The following is an 8,654-nucleotide window of genomic DNA, read 5'->3' on the forward strand; positions in this document are numbered from 1 at the left end:
CTAGATAAGACCCTGCCGGGGCCGGTTGCCGGGTGGGCCAGCCAGACAGGTGCCAGAACACCCTCAGGTGCCCCGCGACTTCACACGCTGACACCTTCCCCCACGTGCGCGCGGTGGCGTCCGAACTGACCTTGCACCGGCTCTGACCTGGACGCAACCGGTGCTAAACGGAGTCCCAACAGGAGCAGCTGCGGCCTCTATGGGAAGGGCGGGCGTCGCTAGACGCCAACACTGCCAAGACAAGCAGTAGGACAGGGGTCCGGAGACTCGTTAGTTTTCCCGCACCTCTAAATCGCGGGTTTCATTTTAGCGACGCCCCCCTCTCTTCTTGTCTTGCAGGACCAGCTAAACCGGGCCGCAGACCCTCGCGCTCCCGCTCGAGCACCGCGGGCCCCCGACCGGCCGACATCTCGTTGACTGACAAAGCACTCCGGTCCAATCAATAAATATCGCGAGCCCGCGCCTCCTGCCGCTATCGGATTCCGTGGTGTAGCGGTTATCACATCTGCCTAACACGCAGAAGGTCCCCAGTTCGATCCTGGGCGGAATCATTTTCTTTCTTTTTCCTTTTCTTTCTTTTTTTCCACGGGTGTTGCCGCCTTTGCCACCTCGTGGCCGCAGCAGAAGGTATACCGACCCCGGAACGGGAACGATATGAGCTGTGGATGGCAAGGAGGGAATCACATTATTATACAACAAGCCGCACCGGGCCGGCCCCGGCCGCCACCGCGCGCGAAAATTTCCGGCGCAATTCCAAGGACAATCATACCGGCCCGGCGGCGTGTGGTGATGACTGCAATTATCATTACACTGTGTACACGGCGTACATAGAGGAAGTAATTACATTGCCATGCACCGCAAGCGCAAAAGTCGCTGCGTAAAGGGCGCAGCCAGCCTCTCTAGCGCTCTCGCATGGAAGGGCTGAGATCTCTCTCTCTCTCCCCTCTCTCTCTCTCTCTCTCTCTCTCTCTCTCTCTCTCTCTCTCACCAGAGCAGACGTGTGAAAGAGCGCGCCAGCCGCAGCTAATTTGAGCAGCGCTTCTTAACAAGGATCACTACTGAAGGGGTTACCCAACACTGTGCAGACCGCAGAGTGGCGCTCCGCGCTTGCTCCACGACGTGGTACTGTGTGTTCGAACACCGCGGCTTCACTGTGTGAAACTGCGAAATCAAGATGCCTCTAACTTAAACACCACCAAGTGTGAAAATCCGAGACTTTTGGGCTTAAACTGAACATGCAACTTGAGTCCTGCTTGTAAGTAACGCAATCCAAAATCCCACAACAACAGTGTCCAACACGGGGTACATATATGTCATATATGTACACATGTCAGACTTGCGGAGCTGCGAGCACTGTTGATTAATTGTTGTATTCAGTAGACTTTATTTTTCAAAGTGTTGAGCGCAGTTGTACGTGTATTTTTGTATTCTTGGCCGCTCCGGCGCCGTGTGCGTACACTTGCAGCCGTTGTAACGACAGGTGCCACCCACGTGACTTGCCATGCGCCCCTGGTAGCGCCCTTGACGTAAGCCGGCGGGGCGGGCGTCGACAGTCCCGACGGGGCGTGCGGGGCTTCCCTCGCACGGCACGCCCTTATGTTACGGAAAGAAAAGAGGAGGAGAAAAAGAGGTTGTTCGGATCGTCGTCTTATGGAAAAAGCGCGCATGGAAATATTGTATTATAAGGGGGCAAGAAACAAAACGCCAAGTTAAACAGGAGACAAGCGGGACGGAGGGAGCAGCAGCTGATAACACAGTCGCACCCCCATTGTCTGGCTCTCGGGCCCCCGCCTGCAGATGTCTGCTGTGCCCTCACCCCTCACCCTTCCCTCTCTCTCTCCGTTACATTTGGCCGCCCCCTTTGTTGAAACTCAAGTGCTTCTCTTTCTTAGCCCCTTCTTCCTACCCCATCCCCCTTTCCTTCCCCACCCAAAGCCCCATTCCATTCCCCCTTCTCCGATAAAGAAACAAAAACGACATGTTGATGACAGTGCTCGTCCCCGTCCCCCTGCGCCTCGCGCTCTGTCTCTGTCTCACCCACACGCGCGCGCGCGGTCAGGTGCATACCAAGTACATATTGATCAATCCTTCTCTGTTTGGGCGATTTCGCGAGAGCGCCACGGTCCGCTCACCTGGGGTTCTGCTTTCGGAATTCTTCCTGTTTGCGGGCGCTGTCGCTGTCGCTCCGCTCTGCAAAATTTCCACAAACAAATAATGTCCTAAATTGAATACCCGAAAATTACAGATTTATTTCCACAGTTTGAGGGTGCACCGCGAGGAAAGGAATCTGTGCGATCGCCATTCGCTGAAACAAAAGAGGGATTGTGAGTGTTTGTAGCTCATTGATTGTACAGAATCGATCTACACTGTGTCCTGGTTAGGGTTTTAAATTTGCAAGTAATTTATTTTCTTTACGTAAGATTGGTCCCGACCCAAAATGTTCTGTACGCTAAAGGTGCGCGATAAGTTCGTCCTGACGAGTCAAGCGCGACCCTCTGCCGAGGTCGCTAAGAGTTCGCTGTAGGTCGCCGCCCGAGTTCGCGCTTACGTCGCGTGAGTCCCACTACGCGACCTTTGGAGTTCGCCCGACGTACTTGGCGTACTAAAAGCGAACTCCAGTTGGAGGCCCGCTCAGGTCGCCCCTTGATCGCCACAGGTTCGCTTTCAGTGCGCTAATAAGGTCGCTGAAGATGCGCCTAACGTTCGTCATGGGGGCGAGTGCAAAAGGGGAGGGGGGCAGGGGCTGCAGCTGGGGGTTTGGTTTACAGGGGACGACGCCAGGGGTAGGGGGTGTGGGTAGGGCAGTACCCGGGGGTAGGAGATGTACGGGGCGGGTAGGCAGCGGCATTCCGACTGCCAAAAATGAAATTATTTTCTTTGTAGTTTTTACCGATTGTTACCTTTCCCTGCCCCCTCCCCCTCCCTCTTCCTCTATTTCACCGTAGTAACTTGATTTAATTGAAAAGAACTTAACCTTTGCTGGGACTCGAACCTCGGTCCTCCGAGTTAGGAACCCGTCGCCTTGACCACTAGACCACGAGTTCGCCGGTAAGGGGATCGTGTCCGATACCGGGGTCCCTCCTCGGCCAGCCTCGGGGCTTTACGGGCCAAAAGATTATTGCCGACGAACCGCGAGCGACCTTAAAGCGTACTGAAGTCCCCTTGTTCGCGATCAGCGAACAAAATCATTTTGCGTCGGGCACTGACTATGTCCTGTTATGTGCGTAGGCACGTACAACTAAATATACATAACCTACGTACAACATATGTACGTAACTTTGAACAATATTGTACGTAATTATGCATAATATCGCTTAAAATTGTGCGTAAGCGTACGTTACGTATGTGCATAGTTGTACGAAACCATTTGTCCTCTCTCTACGAGTGCGTCCTCTCTGCGACTTGCACTCGCAGACTGGCGTCGTCGCTGTGTCCAGCTGCCAAAGTGTGCAATGTGCAGTGCGGAGGAGCCGTCAGGTGCTCCGGGGGTCCCGGGGCCGCCCCATCGTACCCCTCTCTGCTCGCAAGTGCGCCGGTCTGGGGATTAGCGCCAGCGCCCGGCCGGGGTTTCCTAGGAAGGAAAATAACCCGATGACCACGGCCCCTTTCGGGCGCACCAGGCGAACAAAGGGCGTACTCGAGTCGCTTTCAAAGCGAATATGACGACCAAAATGTGAACTGAAGTCGCTCTAGAGCGACCACCGCGACCCGATGGCGACCCGAGCTCAGTCCTCCACGAGGACAGTGACGATCCCTGACGACCCGTTAGCGTCCCTTCCGCGACCCTCCGCGTACCGATAGCGAATAAACAGCAAACGTTTAGCGAACAATCATTTTCGGTCGGGGTAAAATACCGGTTAAATACGGTAAAATTGGTAATTTTGGTAAAAAATGGCTTTATCGCTTAAAAATGACGATTGAAGTTGGTTTTATTATTGTTTACTACTTTGAGGGCAATTTTTCGTACTATTGCCTTTATTTGGCTATGTTTCTGAGGTAAAACGTCCAGTAATTCTTCCCAGCACGTAATTAGTTTGCGTGTCCACTTACTGTTTTAGTGCCATTTTAAGTTAAGTTTAGCTAATTTGACTTTCTAAAAATAAAAATATGTTTCCTTCAAAGTTAATGCCTTGTCCTTAAAACACAAACGACTAAACCTCTATTAGTTAGTAGAAACAAACCTATGCCTCGGGAAACCAATTTATCCAATTTTACCGATGTAAGTAAAAAAAAAAAAATTACCCGGTATTTTACCGTAAATTACATGCAATTTTACATGTAAAATTACCGGACTTAAAACCCTAGTCCTGGTTCTGGTGCTGTGCTGCGAATCCTCTCGAATGACGCTTTGTATCATGTATTGTTATTGTACACGCGTCCCTGCTGTGTTATTGGCCATACGCAGCTGGCGCTCGTGTACAGCGAGCCGGAGGACCGCGGCGACATGAGAAAGGGGAAGGGGGGGGTGCAGGAGGAGGGCAGAGTGAAAGCCGTGCAAGTGATTTGCCCGGCGCGGGGTGGGCGGGTGCAAACATAGGCGCCCTGGCCGCTGATCTGGCCGATGGCCAGCCGGCAGCGCCGCGCTGGTAAATACCAAACGAAATAATCAATTCGCCTGCTGCGTTTGATTGCGCGGCGGGCGCGAGGAGGAGGTTCATGATGGGCGTTAGCCAGGGCGTTAGCCAGGGCGTTAGCCGGGGCGTTAGCCAGCTAATCATCCCCTAACGTGCCATGAGCGCGCAGCAGGATGTGAGTGAGCAGTCGTGTTGACTGTGGAGCGGCGAGGGCGAGGCGGGCAGCCGGCCAGCAGGCGGCCGGTCGGTACTTACTACTCGTCGCGCCGACCCGCCGGGATACCCCACGTTCCCCGGGGACCGCCGGGGACTCCCCCATCCCCCCCCTTCCCCCACTTTCCCCTCTCCCCGTTTTCCCTCTCCTCCACGACCGTCTCTTTAATCAGCAAATTAGCTAAAGCGAGAGCGGTCCGGCTTTAGCCAGCGCCGGCAGTACTAAGCTCGTCGCGGCCGGCTCTGACCCCAATGCGAGGAATATGAGTTGTTCTGTCGCCCTGATGAGCTACATTTTCCATACGCGTCCTCTGTAATTATAACGACTTTTGTTGTTCTTTCTACATTCTTGTCGTTGGTTTAGAAAAGGGGGGGGGGCGTCGGCCTCGCGTCCTCGCGACTGTGCCGTCCCACGTGTTGGCCGCGTGTCCGCCCGCCCGTCGGCCCGTCCGCTAGAGCTGCGCCGAGGTCCGTTCTAATGTTAAACTGACCTGCCGCTTTATAGCCTCGCGCCGGGTGTCGTCCGCTCGGCCAGTTTACAGAAGAAGAAGAAACGCAGATGGTGCCTCTCTTTCTCTCTCTCTCTCTCTCTCTCTCTCTCTCTCTCTCTCTCTCTCTCTCTCTCTCTCTCTCTTCTCATACTCCCCCTCCTCCTCTTACTCCCGCCTCCCTTCTTTCCCTCTCCACATTCTCTATCTTTCTCTTCCCCCCCTCCCTCTCCTCCTCTTACTCCCGCCTCCCTTCTTTCCCTCTCCACATTCTCTATCTTTCTCTTCCCCCCCTCCCTCTCTCTCTCTACCGGCCGTGCTTCTACCTCTCTCGCTCTTCCTATCCTCGTGTCCCGTCCCTCGCCTGCCTGTCGCCGTCGCCCACTCCACACTTCTTGTTTTCGAAAAGCCGCGTACTTTGATAGACGCTGGTCGCGGGTCGGCCGGGACGCTGCCGCCAGCCGAGCGCTCTCCCAGCCCACAGCCCGGCGAGGCGTTGGCGCCTAGGCCGCCGGCGCGCCGCTCCTACCGCAGCCCCTGTGGCCCAATGGATAAGGCGTCGGTCTCCTAAACCGAAGATTGGGGGTTCGAGTCCCCCCAGGGGTAAGCCGCACACACGTTTTTGTGGCCCGCCTCCGCGTAGTTGTTGGACGTGGGGCACGTGACCTGTTGCTGCTGTACGATTTTTGCCCGTTATTCCACATTCGATATTTGATTCTTCTAATATCGTCTTTCTCTTTAAACTTTGATCAAATAGAAATACATATTTTTCCTAAATAGGTTGCGTTTCTTATCATTATGATTGAAAAACTAGTGTAAATATGTATTTTATTGACGCATTAAAAATAGGTAAATACTCGGACGATATTTCGAAAAAATAAGATGTTCCCGCCGGTCCTGGCCCATGTATAATGCATGAGTATTACATAACTACGGAAAACAAAATGATTCCGCCCAGGATCGAACTGGGGACCTTCTGCGTGTTAGGCAGATGTGATAACCGCTACACCACGGAATCTCCTGTATGCGTCGTCGAACCGGTCGAGCTCAATAATAGCCTCTGCAGCAGCAGAGAAAGTCGGCTGACGGAGGGGGGCGGGAGGGGGAGTGCGGGGTGAGGTAGAGGCCAGAGGAGGGGAGACTTGGCGTGGCGGGCCGGTCTACTTGCCACCACGTGGCTGCACTCGCGGCGGTGGGCCCGGGCCCGCGGGCGCGGGTCGGGTACCCGGGCGGCTTGCCTTGCCACACAGATGTACCGCTGCAATGCACACTGCCGAGTGTATGAGCGGCGATAACGCAAGCAGGCCTTACAAAACAGCAATCTGGAGTTACGGTCGCGGGCCGGACCAAACAAGTGTTAGGCCGGCCACATGCAAATAAGACCAGCGAGCGACGGTCGACGCTCCCGCGCTCCAAATGTTGACCCGTTCACCCGTGTGTGCCCGCGGGTGCTGAGGGTGAGTCAGTGAGTCAGGTGCGTAGTCCGGTGATGTTATCGCCGTACGTCACCCGTCGGTGTTTGCTTCTCTCACCGGGTGAGCGCTACTCTGACCCTGCTCCCTCGTATCCACGGTGAAGACATCTCTCTATACACCGTGCTCGTATCGTATCGGTCCGACTGGCTTTCGCGCGCACGCGCGCAGAAGCGGCAAAATATTGCTATCGAAATGTGTTGGGATCGGTTCAAATGGCTCTCAGGTCTGCCCCCTCCACCCCCGTGAACGTTGTGTGTTGCACGCGCAGGACGGGCCGCGCGCCCTCCGCGACGCTATCCACTTGTGTGTGTTGCCGTGAAATTGAATATTTCAGGTCTTCCCCCGCGACCAGATTACCCCCACCCCCTCCCTCTTTCTGCCACCGACGGCCGGAGCCGCCCCCGCCAGTACCGGGGTTGGGGGACCGCCACCGCATTGGTCCTCGATCTACGGAGATCGCCCGGAAAACGGCGCAGCTCGTCGCGCCTCTCTGCCCCCCTCCCCCGGCCCCACCCCTCTCTCACGCGCCGCCCGCGAACGCTCCCTCCCTTTGGAGGTTTGCGCCGTAACATCTCTGAGAGTCTCATTTTGAATAATTTATTGAAATAACCCACATTGTTCTCCGTCACGTCTTCCTTCTCCTCAGGGGGGCGTTGGGGCTGTCCGTGTCGCTGGCCCGGGGGTGGTAAGGGAGAGGGTGAAGGCCTTAGGCCGCCAGATGCCTAGAGCTGGAGGGAATGGGGTAGGGAATAAAGTTTTATATTTAATTTATCTTCATCTGCTGTTTGTGCTGGCCGATGAAACAAGCAAGTTGAACACGACTGGGTGTATCTAGTTTCGGTACGAGGAGCCGCAGCAAAGGATAGAGAATAGATTCTCTGCGGAATCTGCAGGAGAATAGGAGGAAACAAGGGTGGAGATCGCTCGGAATCGCCAGAGTGGAATGGGAACGAAAGCGAATGAGACAAAAGAATAAATAAAACGTGCAAAGAAAACGTCTGCCACTGGAAGGGTGGTCGGGCGAAAGGAGGGTACTGCCCGGTGGTGGGAGTGGGGCAGCAGCGCCTTTAGCTGGAAATCGCATTTCCTTAATTATGACCATTTTCCATGACAATAAGATGCAAAAGGGGACAGGAGGTGGTGCCACTGCGTACCGTGGTCGCGCCACAGGAGAAGAGGGAGAGGACGTCTTTATGGAAAAGGGGGTGCGAAGTCCGCATAGCTCGCGTCTGCTGAATGTGCTGCCTACCTCTACGGCGTCGCGCGGCGCTGCCGCTGCCCCCCCCCCCCCCCCTTGCCCGGAGTGTCGCCGTAATGCTGAATAATGTTATTAAGACGCGCGCCCCGGCCGCCATCTGGACGCGCGCACACACCGGCCGAGACAACCGCCTCCAGCTCTGCAAAGTTTAATTGAAGCCATTCCAGGGTAAAAGCCAGGAAACGCACAAGTCTTAATGTGGCAGACCACGAGACGAGGGCGAGACCACGAGAGACCTGCCACCCCCACCACTTTGTCTCCTCCCCCCCTCCTCTGCTTGCTCCTGCTTTTTCCCTCCTTGGCGCCACTAATCACCAAATGGCCATGCTGCTGGCCCGCCGTCGGGGCTGGACAGCCCAAAACCACGACCGGCACCGTATCCGTTAGCGGGCAACTTAGCCTTGCTGTGCTGACCGCAGCTGCAGAGGGTTGTACACCATTATCCGCTGAGCCCCTCTGTCGGGGGGCGGGGCGGAGCGGGGTGGGGTGGGGACCGTCGTGGACACGGGTCGAGCGAGCGCAGAGCAATGCGATGTGGCGGGGACTATTTCGTGTCGTTAGGGGTTGGAGTAGGGACGGGGAAGGGAGAGGCCACATACATCCTTGTTGTATTTCTACTGCGGGACAACGCCCCAGCCCCCCTCCC

The 8,654-nt window shown here is 55.5% G+C and overlaps 3 non-coding genes across 3 annotated transcripts; 2 read left to right on the forward strand and 1 right to left on the reverse strand.

The window, feature by feature from the left end:
• Positions 1 to 478: 478 nt before the first annotated feature.
• Positions 479 to 551, forward strand: Trnav-aac (transfer RNA valine (anticodon AAC)). Its single transcript has one exon. It is a non-coding gene; the product is annotated as a tRNA-Val (tRNA).
• Positions 552 to 5,808: 5,257 nt separating this feature from the next.
• Trnar-ccu (transfer RNA arginine (anticodon CCU)) lies at positions 5,809 to 5,881 on the forward strand. The gene has a single exon. It is a non-coding gene; the product is annotated as a tRNA-Arg (tRNA).
• A 339-nt stretch (positions 5,882 to 6,220) lies between these two features.
• Trnav-aac (transfer RNA valine (anticodon AAC)) lies at positions 6,221 to 6,293 on the reverse strand. The gene has a single exon. It is a non-coding gene; the product is annotated as a tRNA-Val (tRNA).
• Between the last annotated feature and the right edge of the window lie 2,361 nt (positions 6,294 to 8,654).

Source organism: Frankliniella occidentalis, unplaced genomic scaffold (assembly GCF_000697945.3).
Source record: "Frankliniella occidentalis isolate FOCC.00 unplaced genomic scaffold, Focc_3.1 Scaffold305, whole genome shotgun sequence".
NCBI classification, from domain to species: domain Eukaryota; kingdom Metazoa; phylum Arthropoda; class Insecta; order Thysanoptera; family Thripidae; genus Frankliniella; species Frankliniella occidentalis.